The sequence below is a fragment of the Taudactylus pleione genome, unplaced genomic scaffold (assembly GCF_031769625.1).
Source record: "Taudactylus pleione unplaced genomic scaffold, aTauple2 ptg000737l, whole genome shotgun sequence".
Classification (NCBI taxonomy): Eukaryota; Metazoa; Chordata; class Amphibia; order Anura; family Myobatrachidae; genus Taudactylus; species Taudactylus pleione.
This window is the reverse complement of record NW_028285139.1, coordinates 327,439-343,691: the sequence shown is the minus strand read 5'-3', so window position 1 is coordinate 343,691 and position 16,253 is coordinate 327,439. Positions and strand designations below refer to the sequence as shown.

General features: G+C 46.4%; 1 long non-coding RNA gene across 1 annotated transcript in view; it reads right to left on the bottom strand.

The window, feature by feature from the left end:
• Positions 1–1,127: 1,127 nt before the first annotated feature.
• LOC148477193 (uncharacterized) overlaps positions 1,128–16,253 on the bottom strand; it is a 29,404-nt gene continuing 14,278 nt past the window's right edge. The window contains exon 3 of the long non-coding RNA XR_015872534.1: positions 1,128–1,407. This is a non-coding gene — a long non-coding RNA (uncharacterized LOC148477193). The remainder of the gene's footprint in view (positions 1,408–16,253) is intronic.

The following is a 16,253-nucleotide window of genomic DNA, read 5'->3' as shown; positions in this document are numbered from 1 at the left end:
TATGCCCGGAGATGACGTGCAATGCGTACGAGAAGGGGGCGTATTTTTTTGTCTTCCGACCGCTTCCTCCCCTTGGTCGGCCAACTACCGATCCGAACTTAGGGACGCAACTTGCGAAGGAATCATTTGAATATCCGGCCCCTTTTTCCGTACGACCGTGCGGCCGCTTCGACCGACTCTGAATGAGGTCCAGACTACCTTGAATTTGAAGAGCCAGTAAAGGCTATTATTGCACCAGAGGTAGTCCAGCAGATGCACGTCAAGGATACCAATGCCACCAGGCTCCCTGGTAAGGATTTTTTTTTTTTTGTTTGGACATACAAAGTTGTTTTTTCATACATCACTATCAAGCTACTGCAAAGTAAAAAAAACACTGTTTCTATTAATTGTCATTTTTCCAACAAACCAAAGTAAAAATATGTTCATATTCAATCAGTTGCAAACCGTTTTTACATGTGTCAAATTTTACCCACTTTCAACTGAATATGTCACTTTTCCCACGTATGCGCCTCCACACTTGTTGCCCTATGCTATTGTAAAAGATGCAAAGCAACATTCGGATGAAAGCGTTTCATGGTGTAATGTCACATAAATACGGGTGAAAATCAACCTGGAACCCCCCAAAAAATCTAATTAACACTAGTTAACAGTATACAAGTTTAGTAAGTGACATAATGAAATGGATTGGGGTTATTTGTGTCAAATGGCTGTTATATGCATTTAACGCTGTTAAAATGCAAGAAAGCATTTTGAATAGTAAAAAGCTGTATTAAAATTGGGGGTACATTAAATTGGGTGTAAGCATGTTTTTGTGTCTTAAAGTGCATTTTAAACAAATGTTAAAAATACACCTCTCACTTGCACCTGCGATCAAAAACCATATGCCCTATCCATACTAAGCATTCTCACACTATATATTAGCAGCACAAGCCACAGCATCTAAAAAATGAAGCTGAGCCCAAGAAGAGAGTGTAGATTCTGATCAGGCCGGTAAATAAATGTACCAAGTTTTCTTTCTCTTTCAAGCATTACAACCGTGGATCTGAAAATCAGTGTCCTGACCATGAATAACTGAGAAATTGAATTTCAAATATCATTTATTTTTCAACATAGTTTCCATTTACTTCTATACACTTCTCCCATCAATGCTCCAACCTCTTGATTAAATTCAAGAAAAAGTCCGGTGATTGATCCACAAACCAGTCCTGTACTGCAGCCATGACATCGTCATCAGATGCAAAACTCTTTTCACAAATTTGTTCCTTGAGCTTGAGTGTGAATTTCAGTAGGACGTCATCTTCACCATTTGCAGTTATTTAATGATGGCTTCAATTTCTGTTTTCTCCTTTTTTCAGTATTATCCATTTTGTAAATTTTAGTGATGTTGTTTCATTTTAAATTAAATATCTACAAAAAGAAAAGAAGAATTGTGCTGTAATTTTCAACAATGTTCTATCTAGACCTCTAGTACATACATACCTGTATTCAATATCGAGCAACATCTACTACTACGTCAGGACTAGGACTCTTGGATCCACCCTTGTTTTTGAATTGCTGATTTTTTAAACATATTTTGCCACTTTAGGTCCATCTTCGGCACAGCCTATAAGATGCAGGCAAAAACAAACACATGTTGCCCGTGGATAGGATCAGGCGCAACATGTCTGTCCAAACAGTGGAATTGACAAGAATTGCCAACAGAATGGAACAGATGAGTGATCAAAACTCTTGGTTTCAAGACTGCTTTATGATGATGCACGAATCACACAACAGATTTCAAGACAACTTTATAAGTCCTTCTGACAGCCTCAATAAGGCTATCTGTGACCATAATGGCACATTGCAATATTTAGCCCCTCAAATATTGGGACGGTTATCTCAAGCAAGTGACACTACATCTAGACGTAGCCAGTCCCAAAACAGTAGCCCACTTCCCACACCACCACAACAGACAGCCCGCACCAGAGGTGGGTCACAATTGCCCTGGGATGGCAGTGGTGAAGCTAAGGGGAGTCATTGAAAGCGTTACAAAATTCAAAGGTCAACTATGGCAAATGTTTGTTCAAAATTACACACTTTCTTTACTGTGTGTGTTTTTTGGTTTGTTATGATGTTAAATTTAGAAAATTACATTGTACAAATTACATCTTTCCATATTTGGTGTAATCACAAATGTGATAGCAAAATGTTTTTGTTGCAAAATATTTTGAAAATACATAAACATTTTTTTTTTCTAATTTTAGTGTAATTAATTTATTAAAAATGTATGTTTGAAAAAGATAATTGTTACACCATTTTAGATTGACTTTTGTGGGGAAAACAACAAAACCTAGTGCTAGTTTATTAAATAGGGGGGACCCCTACACATTTTAATCCCTGTTTTTTTAAAATCCGGACTGGCTCCCAGAGCCCTGGGCTGGATATGCTTTTGGGGGGTGGGGGAAATAGATCATTTTTAACATTTAACCCTTTTTTGTGTTAATTACAGGCAGAAACATACATGGATCACCAGGGGCAGGCTGGCATCTTTTAGCCTGGGGCAGACACAAGTAAGTGGCCTGGTTTTTCCACCAGCGCATTGCAATGGGGAAAGACACATGATAACAGCCTCTGTAGGTAAGGTTTGTCTTATGTGGGTGTGCTTTAAATAGCCAATTAAATACATGAAAAATTGTTATGTCAAAGAGCTATAAACAACTACAATGACCAGCCCCATCCCGAACCAGAAACCATTCTAGTGACCCCTACATAATGCACACAGCACTCTAGTGATGGATATACAATGCAGGAACCATTCTACTTACCATGATACAATACAGGGACCATTCCTGTGACCATTATACAATACAGGTATTTTTCTTGTGACCAATATACAATACAGTGAAAATTCTGAAAATGCAGAGAGCATCGCAGTGACCGCCATATAACACAGAGAATATTGCAGTCACTACCTTATAATACAGAGAGCATCTCAGTGACCAACATATAATGTAGAGAGTGTCGCAGTGATTGTCATATAATACGGATAGCATTGCAGTGACCGCCATATAATACAGTGACTACCATAATACAGTGAACACCGCAGTGATCATCAATTATGATCGCCGGTTCAGAGAGCATCGCAGTGACTGCCATATAATGCAGATAGCATTGCAGTGACTGCCATATAATGCAGGGAGGTTTGCAGTGTCCACCATAAAATTAAGACAACATCGCAGTGACCACTGGATAATGCAGAGAGGTTTGCTGTGACCACCAGATTAGGGAGCGTCGCAGAGTCTACCAGATAATGCAGAGAGGTTCGCAGTGATCGCCATATCAGAGAGTATCACATTGACTGTATATAATGCAGAGGGGTTCGCAGTGACCATCAGATCAGGGAGCATCATAGTGGCTGCCAGACAATGCAGAGAGGTCCGCAGTGATCGCCATATCAGAGAGCATCGCAGGGACTGTATATATTGCAGAGAGGTTTGCAGTGATCACCAGATCAGGGAGCGTCGCAGTTACTGTATATGGTGCAGAGAGGTTTGCAGTGATCACCAGATCAGGGAGCATTGCAGTGGCTGCCAGATAATGCAGAGCATCGCAGTAATCGCCAGATAATGCAGAGACCATCAGTGACCCACATATAACACATATATTATGAATATACCCCTCACACACAATAATAATATACCCCTCACATACACATACATTATTTCACCCCCCAGGACAGACAGTAATAAAACCCACCCCACCCCCCAAGAAAAAAACTACACCCCCTCCCCATTGCATAAGTATCCCCCCCTTAAATATAATTTAAACTATTTCACACCTCCACTGGCACTTACCTGTCTAGAAGGGAGATCTGTCTGGTCCCTGCGGATCTCCAGGGTACAGGAAAAGATGAGAGACAGGAATAGACTAGAGAAGGGGCGGAGACTTGAGATGAGAATGCGGGATCTTTGGCAGGGACAAGAAGAGGTAGATTAGTCAGACAGGGCAGGAGGGGGCGGGGCCTCCTGGTGAGGGGGCGGGATCTTAGCCAGGGACAGGAAAGAGTTTAAAAGAGTTTAAAACAGTCAGAGAGTGTAGAGGAGTGGCCAGGGGCGGAGACTCTGAGGGGGACAGACGCAGACAGGAAGCCAGGTACCAGTGCACACTGCACAGCCCTTACAACGTAGTGGACTCAGAAGGAGCCACACGCTGCATGGATGTAACAGGCAGAGAATGCTGCCCATGCGCTCTGATGGTGCTATAGTCAGAGCGACTGAGAGCACTTTCTGCCTGTCACCCGGCTGTCAGTCCTGCTGCATGTGCAGTGTGTGACTGCGGCCCTCACTAAAGCAAATGTGTACCGGCCCGGGGGGCATATGGCACCCTGCCCCCCGCCCAGCCCGCCCCTGCGGATCACATTGATCTGTGTATGTTTCTGCTAAACACATAGCTCAGGAGGTAGTCTATTTGAAACTTCTATTTAGGACCAAGTTTGCTAAAATTACACCCTTGATTATAATCACGATTCTTGGTAAATTCCCAAGTTATATTCCTATCTATGGAAAGTACCTGCGAGTTTGGCCGATGGTGTATTTATTTCTATTTGTGTTTTCACCTGAGTTTTGCAGAGAGTTTCATGATTTCTCACCTGAGTTTGCCTTTAGTACATTTGCAAGTGTTAAAAAATGGGCAAACACACCCGTAATTGCAATCTTGATAAAACTCAAATCTTAGTAAATTTACCCCTTATGCGGCCCGTAAATGGTGCGATAAGCACCATGTATGATGACGGACGATCCTATGCCTGACATATCGGGCAGTCCCCACACACAGAGCAAAGTGGTGGCTGACCGCCCGATATGCCGGAACCTCCCTCCATCACCCGCATAGCGCAACATGGGGTCGTACATCGCATCCCCTGATCGAGTGAATTTTCCGTAAGATCTGGGGATGCAATGTATGACCCCACGGGAGCGCGCATGGGACGATATCATACCCATACATGGTACGATATGGCAGCTATATCCTTCGGAACGGCTACTATATCGCACCATCTATGGCCGGCTTTAGTGTTCTTCCCAGTGGCGTATCTATAATGGGTGCAGTGTGTGCAGGGCACACGGGCCCCCCGGGTCTAGGGGGGCCCGCAACGCACACACTGCACCCATATTATTTTAGACTTACCTGTCCATGGTCCCACGTCATGTGTCTGCGCTGCTCAGAACACCGGAAAATGGCCATTTTTCCGGTGTTCTGCGCATGCGCAGTAGACTCAGGGCACACTCTAGTGCCCGGAGTCTACTAAGGCTCCGGTGGCTGGCTAGCCGCGTCAGTCGGCTGCCGGCCACCGAGGAGAGAGGAGGGGGCCCCACACAGGGAGTGCACACGGGCCCCCTCCTCTCTTAAAATGCCCCTGGTTCTTCCTTTTATTGGGCACTGATTTGGCTGTTTTAAAGGTGACACCTCTACCAGACTCCCCTGAAAATTCAGTTTTTGGGGTTCTGTCCGCAATTCTCATATACATCAAGCCCCAGAATGCGATATATTCATGGGCTTTGATGCGGTGGGCAACACCATCTTCAGATGGCTTTGCCCAATAGAAGCCTATGGGCTTCTATTCACAATGCTCCCCTGGGATGGATCCAATCAGATCTCTCCCAGCACCCCCCATGTTGCGCGTTCTTCTGCACATGCACATATGGAATCCAGAGGGGCATATGGATCATAGACCGAAAAGTCCCTCACTAGCAAAGGACAGCTCTTACAGAGAGAGATAGGAAAAAAAACCCAGGCGCTTGTTAGAGTTAAAAAATCCTTTCAATCTCTGGCCCTGATTCACAGCTGGACGCTCTGACAGAGCGTTCGCTCTGAATCAGGGCCGTCCCCCCTACTTTTTGGAGCGGCCTCCTGGCCACTCGCATAGCTGTGGGTGACCACCCACAGCTACAGCGAGCAGCCAAAATGATGGTCGCGATGGTCAAACCCATCGCGACCATCGGGCTTGCGACGAGACCCTTGCGGTACGGTCTCGCTGCCACAAGCCCTGGAGTGCTTTTGGCTCTATCAGAGCCAAAAGCACTCCCACTGACATCACTAGTGATGTCAGTGGGGCCGGCCCCAGACGGAAGGCGTTCCCATGGGAACGCCTCCGTCTGGGCAGCCATGCCCCTGGCACGCCCACCAAAGGGGGCGTGCTGTCAATCACTATCGACAGCACACCCCCTTTGGTGCGAGACCCATAACGACGGCTTGGCCGTCGTTATTCGGGTCTCGCACATGCGCACGACGGAGCCGCCTCCGTCGTGCGCATGCACCCTTGGGCAACATCGACCCACTTGCGAGCGCTCAGCACTCGCGAGCGGGTCTGAATCAGGCCCTCTATGCGACTGAATGAGGTAGTCAGCCTCATAATGGAAATAGATATATATAGGAAGGCAGTCGCAGGGATTGAAAGATACTAATTATAAAACTCAAGGCAATAAATCAAAATATTAATAATACATAATGTTTACAGTATTTATAAAAGAATCACACATGTGATTTTGCATAACACACAATAAAAAATGTTTGATATATATTAGTAATAGTAAGCCAATATACAACTAAACACACATCTAAGCTTGAGTTTATAAAAAAATGCAGTACTGAACTCAGGAGAAGGCTCAGAATTAAGGGCCTGATTCAGAGCCGAACACTCTGACCAGAGCGCTCACTCTGAATCAGGGCCCTCCTCCCTAAAACTGGAGCGGCCTCTTGGACGCTTGCATAGCTGTGGGTTACTACCCACAGCTACAGCGAGCAGCCAAAATGATGGTCGCGATGGTCAAACCCATCGCGACCATCGGGCTTGCGACGAGACCCTGCGGTAGGGTCTCGCTGCCGCAAGCCCTGGAGTGATTTTGGCTCTATCAGAGCCAAAATCACTCCCACTGACATCACTACTGATGTCAGTGGGGCCGGCCCCAGACGGTAGGCGTTCCCATGGGAACGCCTCCATCTGGCAGCCACGCCCCTGGCACGCCCACCAAAGGGGGCGTGCTGTCACTCACCATCGACAGCACGCCCCCTTTGGTGCGAGACCCCGAGCGACGGATTCCTCGTCACTCGCCGGGTCTCGTGCATGCGCACGACGGAGCTCCCACCATCGTGCGCATGCGCATTCGGGCACCATCGACCCGCTTGTGAGCGTTCTTCGCTCGCGAGCGGGTCCGAATTAGGCCCTAAGATCTTTCCTTAAAGAGATGGAAATATATATGGTGTTTGTAGTCTTTTATAATGCGGGCCCCTGGATGTTATATGGGCTGAATGGACAGTAAGTCCTGATATTATTACCTGCGAGCTCCAATCCTTTGCAGCATAAAGTTAAGGAGGGTGATGACACCCTAGTACCTGACTGGTACTGCGCTCAACCCGACAAACGGGGAGTGACTTAAATGAATAAATTCTGGAAATAGGGAGGCTCACCTCAGCTGCCTGACTTTGGCTCACTAAGACCTGGCGATGGCTCCTGCTTTGTACCTTGCTACACAAGTAACCAAGTGCCGACCGCCACGCCTCCTGCTCACACAGAGAATCCGGTAACGTGAGAGCTGGAAGGACGTATTTTACTCTACACCTTACGGCTCTGAAACACGGGACAGGAACATCAGGTACGCTCTGGGGAATCCTCCAAAAACCTGCCTACAATTCACACTGCTGGAGCAGATTGAATGGCACAGATACATAGGACCTCATTCAGACCGCAACTGGGTCGATGGTTAGGCCCTGCGCATGCGCAGTGGCCACACTGCACGTGCGCAAGCCCCGGAGCGAGAGAGAAACTCTCTTGCTCCGGAGCTCACTACAAAAGGGCCGCAAGCCCTAGGAAGCTCCCTGGGGCTTGCGGTTGCCGAGACCCAACCTTAAGGTCTCGTCGCAAGCCCCGATGTTCACGATGGTCTTGACCATCGCGACTATCACCCTGGTCGGTCGCTAAGCTGTAGGTGGTAACCCACAGCTTAGCTAGCAACCAGGAGGCCGCACTAAAAAAAAAGAAGAGGCCGCCCTCATTCAGAGAGAGCGACCGCCTCTGAATGAGGGCCATAATCCCTGCATCGCAGCCTCCCTATTTCCAGAATAGGCATTCTTCTGTGCATGAAACAGCAGTAGCACTAGTAGGACCTCCACTTGCAAACAAAGGCAGTGGCCTGAACTTTTCCTTGCCACTGCGTGTGGTGTATGGCATGTTGGAAATTTTATGTTTTTGGCAGTAATTTTTCCCTTTCTTATTAGAGGTGATGTTTTCTTTAACATCATGAAATACTTTGATGTCAAGTGCCCTTTTTGTAACCTTTTGTAGATGTTGAAGTACTATCATGACTGGCAGCAGCCGCAGCACTAGTATTGGGTTGATGCTCCTGCTCTTGTTTCAACTGATTGTGATCCATATCGACTCACGGTGCTTCAAGTAATGGACGGTGGCATGAAACCTACTGCACAGTTTATTTAACAAAGTGCCATTGCTATTAATGTAAGCACACTGGCATCTCATGAACGTTACTATTTTACAACACAATGCCTGAACCTGAACAACATACACATAATTTTTTTTGTTTTTTACACACTGCTGCAACTCATGGCACTTCTATTAATGGTGGCACACTGGCACCTAATGAACATTATTATTTTACAACACAATGCCTGAACCTGAACAACACACAAGTTGCTTTCTTTTTCTTTTTTTTATACACTGCTGCAACTCACAGCGCTTCTATTAATGGTGGCACACTGACACTTATTGTACTGTTATTATTTCACAACAAAATGCCTGAACCCGAACAACACACAGAAGTTTATTTTTACACACTGCTTTGACTCAGTTAATTTTTATTAACATGATACCTACACTGAACCACACAGTGCCCAACAGTGCTGCACCCACAGCCCTTCACAGTCTGACACAGTCACAGCACACAGCAGTTGTGCCACAGTAGTGCTGTATCCCACAGCCATTCACAGTCTGACACATCAACAGCAGTAGTGCCACGGTAGTGCTTGCACCCCCTAGCCCTTCACTAACACAGGGCCTGATTCAGAGACGGACGCTATTTGCGCTCGCTCGTTCATTAAAAAGGGGTGGCTATTCAAATGAACCGTTCGCACTTTGCGGTCTGTTCACGCCTCTATGTCTGAACGAGCGAACAAAACTTGCGGTCGTAATTTTGAAAAAGAAGCCCCCTGGCCGCTCGCACCATACGTCATGTCCGCTATTTAATAGATTAATCGAGTACATCGAACAGCGTATGAACTACTCGCTATTCTTGTGGTTGGTTTTTCCTACCACAATCTTGCGAGCAGTTCTGACTATAAATCAACCAAGTGATGTGGTTAATGAAGCTCCTGTATTAATTATGCACACCCATAAAATGCCCGTTTTGACCTTTAAGCACGCCTGCGTTCTGATTTCCACTCCCAGTTTTCAAGCACCTTCCCTTGTTATCACCCACATACGCCTCCTCCTGTAACTCAAAATAGCAGGCATTTGCTATTTAGCGAACAAACGATTTTCGGTCGCACTGACTGGTTCGCGCATGCGTATTAAAATCCGTATACATGCGCAGTTGTGCGAACATCGGTCGGACCGAACGAGCGGCCGCTTACGAGCGGCTCTGAATCAGGCCCACAGTCTTAGTGTTGCAGCCCACAGCCCTTCAGCCTGCCACAGCCATAGCAGCAGGCCTGGTGATAGGGGGGGACCAAGGGTACACCCATACTGGGCCCCGAGGCCCAGACAGGCACAAAGTACAGCGTGGACAGCAGACTCAGTGCTCCAGCTGGTGGGTCGCGGCCGCCGGTACCCATATCCGTCACCCAGCTCCCTTTTAGTCTGGCCCGGGCAGCGCTGGGCTTGACTTGCTGGTGGCTAAAACGCAGCCTGCGCCAGCATAAACTTTCAGTAACCTGTCTGTAGATCTGGCCCAGGCACCTTGGGTCGATCTGAAGTACAGTACAGGTGAGACGTGGAGGTTGTATGTAACCCCTGCTCAATAATCAGACAGGTAGTGAGGTATACTAATGACTGGAATAGAAACCACAGACTGGCGTGATGCTGGGATACGTACCTGGAGCCAAGGGGAATGAACACACGTTTTCCTGACCGGCCCTTTGACCAGAAAAAGCCAGTAGAGCTAAGGACATACTCCTGGGACAAAGGTGACCACCCCGGAACTCAGGCCAATATAATATTGGCAGGGTTGAAGTCAGGGTAAGAAATACAGATCTGCCGATCACCCCGGTGTGAATACTGTATTTTGCACACTGCCCACAGTCCTGAAACCTGCACACCTTCCTCAGTGCCAGCCCCAGACAACAACACACTGCGATCGTACTGCGATTAAGCAGAGCATGGTAAGCCATCGCAGAGTGAGTGACAGGTAATCAGCGTTTGGGGGTGGCGATGGAGGAGTGGTTGGAGAAACGCAGGCGTACCTGTCCATTTGAACGCCATTGTATGGGCGTGCATAAATTAGCCATTGCAACGGCATACGCAGCTTGAGTGCTTGCTGCGTGCAATGAGGTTAGCAATTTCTAAGTAAGGTTAGGGCTGCTGTAATTATGCTCGAGGAGCCGATGGTACTCGATGTTACCGATATATACGCAGCAAGGTATTACGGATGTGAGATAGCGGTAGTGGGAGGCAGTGGGCGTCTCTATGCTGTCGTGCGACGGCATTGCGATTGCCTTCATTAGCTTATTTTCGCAGCAGACCTGCATGCGATACGAAGTTGCGATCGCAATAGCAATCCTTAATGAATCAGGCCCATAGTTTGTAAACCCTATATATATATATATATATATATATATGCATTAGATAGGTAGATAGATAGATACAGGGGTTAAAGTGGGCCAGAACGGGGTAGAACTGCGTTCCGTCACTTCTATTTGTAGACGGAACCAGTTCCCGCTTTTTCCGACCCACCTAACCCTGGCGCAGCAGGGAGGCTCCATTTGCCAGGGGCGCCCGCTGAGATTTTGTTACCAGCGGGCGCCCTGCTCCCTACCCGCAGTGCCAGCGGCAGCCGGAGGCTGGAGCTCACTCATGAACTCCGGCTTCCGGGTCCCGCTGTGTGCAGTGCACTATGGGAGAGGCGTCATGATGTCTCTCCCATAGTTCACACTGAGGAGCAGCCAGGCAGACCAGACCAGGCGGATGCGGGAGCGGGGCTTAAGGTAAGTATTAGGTTTTTTTTGTGTAAGCGGCTTCACAATAGGGGACATAACTACAGGGGGCATTACACAGGGGGCATTACACAGGGGGCACAACTACAGGGGGTGGCACGCTGTCACTTTATTGACATTGCACCGAGGGGGGGCGGTGAGTTTCACCATTTTTCTAGGACCACTTTAAGCACTGGATAGATAGATAGATAGATAGATAGATAGATAGATAGATAGATAGATAGATAGAACAGTATGTTCACCTAACCCATGCAACATACTGTAGTTCAGTTTGTCATATTTGTGAGTTTTAATGCAATGTGTTTGAGATACTGTTTATTTAGTTTTCACCTCTGCAATTTTTTAGCTTTAATGAAATATGTGGAGCACAGCACAAGGGAAAAAAATCAATTCTATTTTCCAAGATAAGACTAGAGATTGCGTATATAGGTACGGAAACTCATCTGCTATGCAGAGAGTGTAAAAGAAAAAGCACACAGCAGAAAAGAATCCCAGCTTGGCTTTTGGCACGGCTTCTGTGCAATGAGATTTTTTATTGTAAAAAAATAACAGATTTAAAAGAAAAAAAAATCAATAGCATCTGTGGTATTATGGTTAATTAAAGAAGCTCTTGAAGAGGGCTGAGAGGTGAGAGGCTTGGCCAAGGAAGGGAGATAGCTGAAACCTGATTAGCTGCAAGAAACGCTTTTTTAGATCTGAGTGGATGGACCAGGGACTGCTTTGCTAGGGATATTGGGAAAAAAATAGCTTTTACTCTAACTTTCTTTAAGTAATCAATATACCCCCATTACCGACCTGCTTGTGCCACTCCTGTATTCCACTCACTGTTTTTCAGCTCTGGGGCTTTACAGGCTTCATGTAGAAATGGAATGCAGGCATTATAACCACTCTGTGTTTCACATAATAAAATAGCTTTATTATACACATGGTTGAGACACATACTGTAAAGACCAATCTAAAAAATTTTCCTTGAACATATATATATATATATATATATATATATAAAGTCAAGGTTGGACATCTACAAGCACTACGTTCGCTTTCGATGGTACCGATGGTTGAATACACATCCTGGAGATGACGTGCACAAGTTGGCGTCTTAAAACAGGCTGCTGGGCGTCTGCATACACAGAGCGATCGCACGCCAAGACTTAGTGGCCGTGCTTATGCCTTACCGTGCAATCGCCTGCCTTACTGTCACTTAGACGAATTTGCATATGCATCTGGTGAGCATATGCATCTAGCAAGAAGGTCTGAATCGAGCTCTCAGCGCCATTTTCTTGTCAGGCACGCTGCTGTATGCTGCACTTTACTCTGCTGTATTGGCTATGCTGTGTCCAGACTCAGTAAAGGCTGTGCTGTGCTGCTCTTAGTTAATGTGTATAGGGGATGCATGGTGCTGTATGCTGCACTGTACTCTGTGACTGTGCTGTGTCCAAACTCACAAGTGGCTCTGCTGCTCTTAGTCAATGTGTATAGGGGTGCACGCTGCTCTATGCTGTGTGCTGTACTCTGCTGTATATAGACTGTTCTGTGTCCTGATTCACACGTGGCTGTGCTGATCTTAGTCAATGTGTATATGGGGTGCACACTGCTGTATGCTGTGCTGTATTCTGCTGTATATATGGAGAAGGGCCATAGACTGCACACCTGAATATAAATAATGGGAGGTTCCACCTGTTGAGACTAATGTTGCAGACACAAAAGGAAAAATTACAAGTGCACAACTCCAACGGTACAATTTACATACATTTTGCAATAAAATTTTGCAATAAATAGAGGTTTTAGCATAATCATGGCCAAGATTATGGGCATACCCACCACATCCAGGTAACCTCTTAGAATAGGTCCCTAACATACTGGGTTTAAAATCCAGGATACGGGACACCCCCTAACCAGCCCTGCTGAGCCACCCCAGGGCATCACTCTAGTGAAAAAGGTGAAGTGTAAAAAGTGTAAGAACAGAAAACCCCGCGACCAGTATTTTGGAAATTGAATACCGCGGGTATCGGGAGTGCACATACCCGCTGTATTTCTAAATTGGGCACGAGATTTTTGACTTGCTAAACCTCGCGCCCAATTGGATATGCCCTTATGTTTGTACTGTTTGGTGCGCTTTACCCCGGTGCGCTTTGTTCATGTGCATATATAAGCCCTGTGGCTCCACGCAGTTTGAATACAGCTGCAACATAAAAAAATCAAAAAAATTTATTAAATTCTACTGTTTGTACTGTTTGGTGCACTTTACCCTAGTGCACTTTGCCCCTCATTCAGAACCGCTCGCAAAAAGCGAGCGCTCGCTCTGAATGAGGGTGGCCGCTTTTCTTTTGAAAGGCGGCCTCCTGGCCGCTCGCTAAGCTGTGAGTTACCACCCACAGCTTTAGCGAGTGACTAGGTGATGGTCGCGATGGTCTAGACCATCGCGACCATCGGGGCTTGCGACGAGACCCTTGGGGTAGGGTCTCATCTACCGCAAGTCCCAGGTAGCTTCCTGCTTTAAAAGAGCAGGAAGCTCCCTACTGACATCACAGGAATGCCATCCCCCCACCCCGCCTACAAAACGTGGCGAGCTGTCAATCAACATCGACAGCCACCCCTTTTGTAGCGAGCCCCGGAGCGAGTGCATTTGTCACTCGCTCCAGGGCTTGCGCAAACGCAGTGCGAGCACTGCGCATACGCAGGCCCTCACCATCGACCCACTTGCGAGCGGGTCTGAATGAGGGCCTTTGTTCTCTTGCATATATAAGCCCGAAGCTGCGTCATTAAAAAGTAAAAAAAATAAATTAAATTCTATTGTACTGTTTTATGCGTTTTACCCTAGATGCTTTGTTGACATGCATATATAAGACCTGTGGCTCCATGCAGTGTAAGTAGCGCTGTGACATCAAAAAATCGAAATAATAAATTAAATTGTATTGTTTGTACTGTTTGGTGCATTTTACCCAAGTGCGCTTTGTTATAGTGCATATATAAACCCTGTGGCTCCACGCACTATGAATAGAGCTGCAACATCAAAAAATTGCCAAAATGAATTAAATTCTATTGTTTGTACTGTTTGGTGTGCTTTACTCTAGTGCACTTTATTCACGTGCATATATAAGCCACGCACTGATTTGCAAATTGAAAAATAGATAACGTTCAGTTTAGAGAAGAGCAACCAAATACTATCACTGCAGCTGCTGCCACCAGTTATGATGATGATGCTAGTCCTTCAATGTCATCTACTAAAGTTGATGCTCAAGGACATAGAGGGTCTAAGTCAGGGCATCTAAAATAAAAAAAAAACAATGTAAAGTGCTAAAGAAAAAAACACATCTAATAAAGAGAAAGTGTGGTGCAGAAAAACATAAAATTGCCAACATACCATTCACCACACGCAGTGGCAAGGAAAGACTAAGGCCCTCATTCAGACCCACTCGCGAGCGGCTGTCCGCTCGCAAGTGGGTCGATGGTCTGCACTGCGCATGCGCACGACGGAGGGAGCTCCGTCGTGCGCATGCGCGAGACGCGACGAGCAAAGGACTTTCCTTCGCTCGGAGTGTCTCATCAAAGGGGGCGTGCTGTCGATGTTGACTGACAGCACGCCCCCTTTGGTGGGTGTGCCGGGGGCGTGCCTGCCAGACGGAGGCGTTCCCAAGGGCACGCCTACCATCTGAAGCCGGCCCCACTGACATCGCTAGTGATGTCAGTGGGTGTGATTTTGGCTCTGATAGAGCCAAAATCACTCCTGGCCTTGCGGTTGAAAAACTCAACCGCAGGCTGTTGCTCGCAGTTTCGATGGTCGCGATGGTCAAGACCATCGCGACCATCATCCTGCATGCTCGTATATGCTGTGGGTGGTGATTAATGGAGGTGGGCCCTGATTCAGAGCGAGCGCTCTGGTCAGAGCGTCCGGCTCTGAATCAGGGCCTAAGGCCGTAGCCTTTATTTATGAGTGGTGGTTCTGCAAGTGTCAGTGAAACATCTTCCTCCTCCTCTCATGACAATGGAAGACCTTATCACTCAGAGGGGTAAATTTATTAAAGTGAAAGTTTTTAGAAGTGGAGATGTTGCCCATAGCAACCAATCAGATTGTAGCTATTATCTTCTAGATCTAGAAGGTTCTAGATAGATGTTAAGTAGAATATGATTGTTTGCTATGGGCAACATCTCCACTTCTAAAAACTCTCACTTTAGTAAATATGCCCCAGAGTGTAGAAGAGGTGTAATAAAATGAAAACCACTTAGGCAGTAGAACAAACTATGCATCTAGAAACAGACAAGTCACAAATCCCTGAGGAGAGTCTAAGTGTGCTAAGTGTCCATGAGTGCTATGTGTGAGCTTGACCTTTCTGATACTGTTGTACTCGCAGAGAAGCCTCCTTTCACCATTTCTGCTCCCTCTGCAAATGTGGGAATGAGCAGCACAAATATAGCTAATGACATAAAATTGAGGATGCCACTGAGGAAGTGCAAGAGGATGAGATGGATATTTGTGTAGCTGACACCAGCGTTAATGAGGATGTTGAGCATGAGGATGTTGTCTGTGTAAGTCAGCTACCAATGGAAGCAGCTCGTGGTCATGATAAGAGGAAGGCCATTGCCATGCCTGGACATAGGACCAACAAATGCACCTCTTACGTGTGGAATTATTTTTACCCAAATCCTGACAATTCTCAAGCCATCTATAGCGTTTGTTAAACCATGGTAAGTAGAGGTTGGAACATTAACCATCTAGAAACCTCCTTTGTGTAACATCATTTGCAATGAACTCATAAAAAGTTTTTGACAATATCAGAAACTGGGGCTAAAAAATAACAACAAGAATTCCAGCTTCAGCTTTGCCCCTTCTCTCAAGTTCAACTAGATACCAGCACCTGCAATCTCTACCGCCAACACCTTCATCCTCAATATTTATAGTAATGATCGGAGGTAGTCCTCTATCCAATTTGTTAAGGATAGGTGACTCCTCCCCTATCCAGGATTCCTTCAGTGCTAGGCCTGCTGCTGCTGCTGGGGGTGGATCTTCATCCCAGATAGGGACCAAGAAGACTACTATTTCTGAAAAACAGCTGACT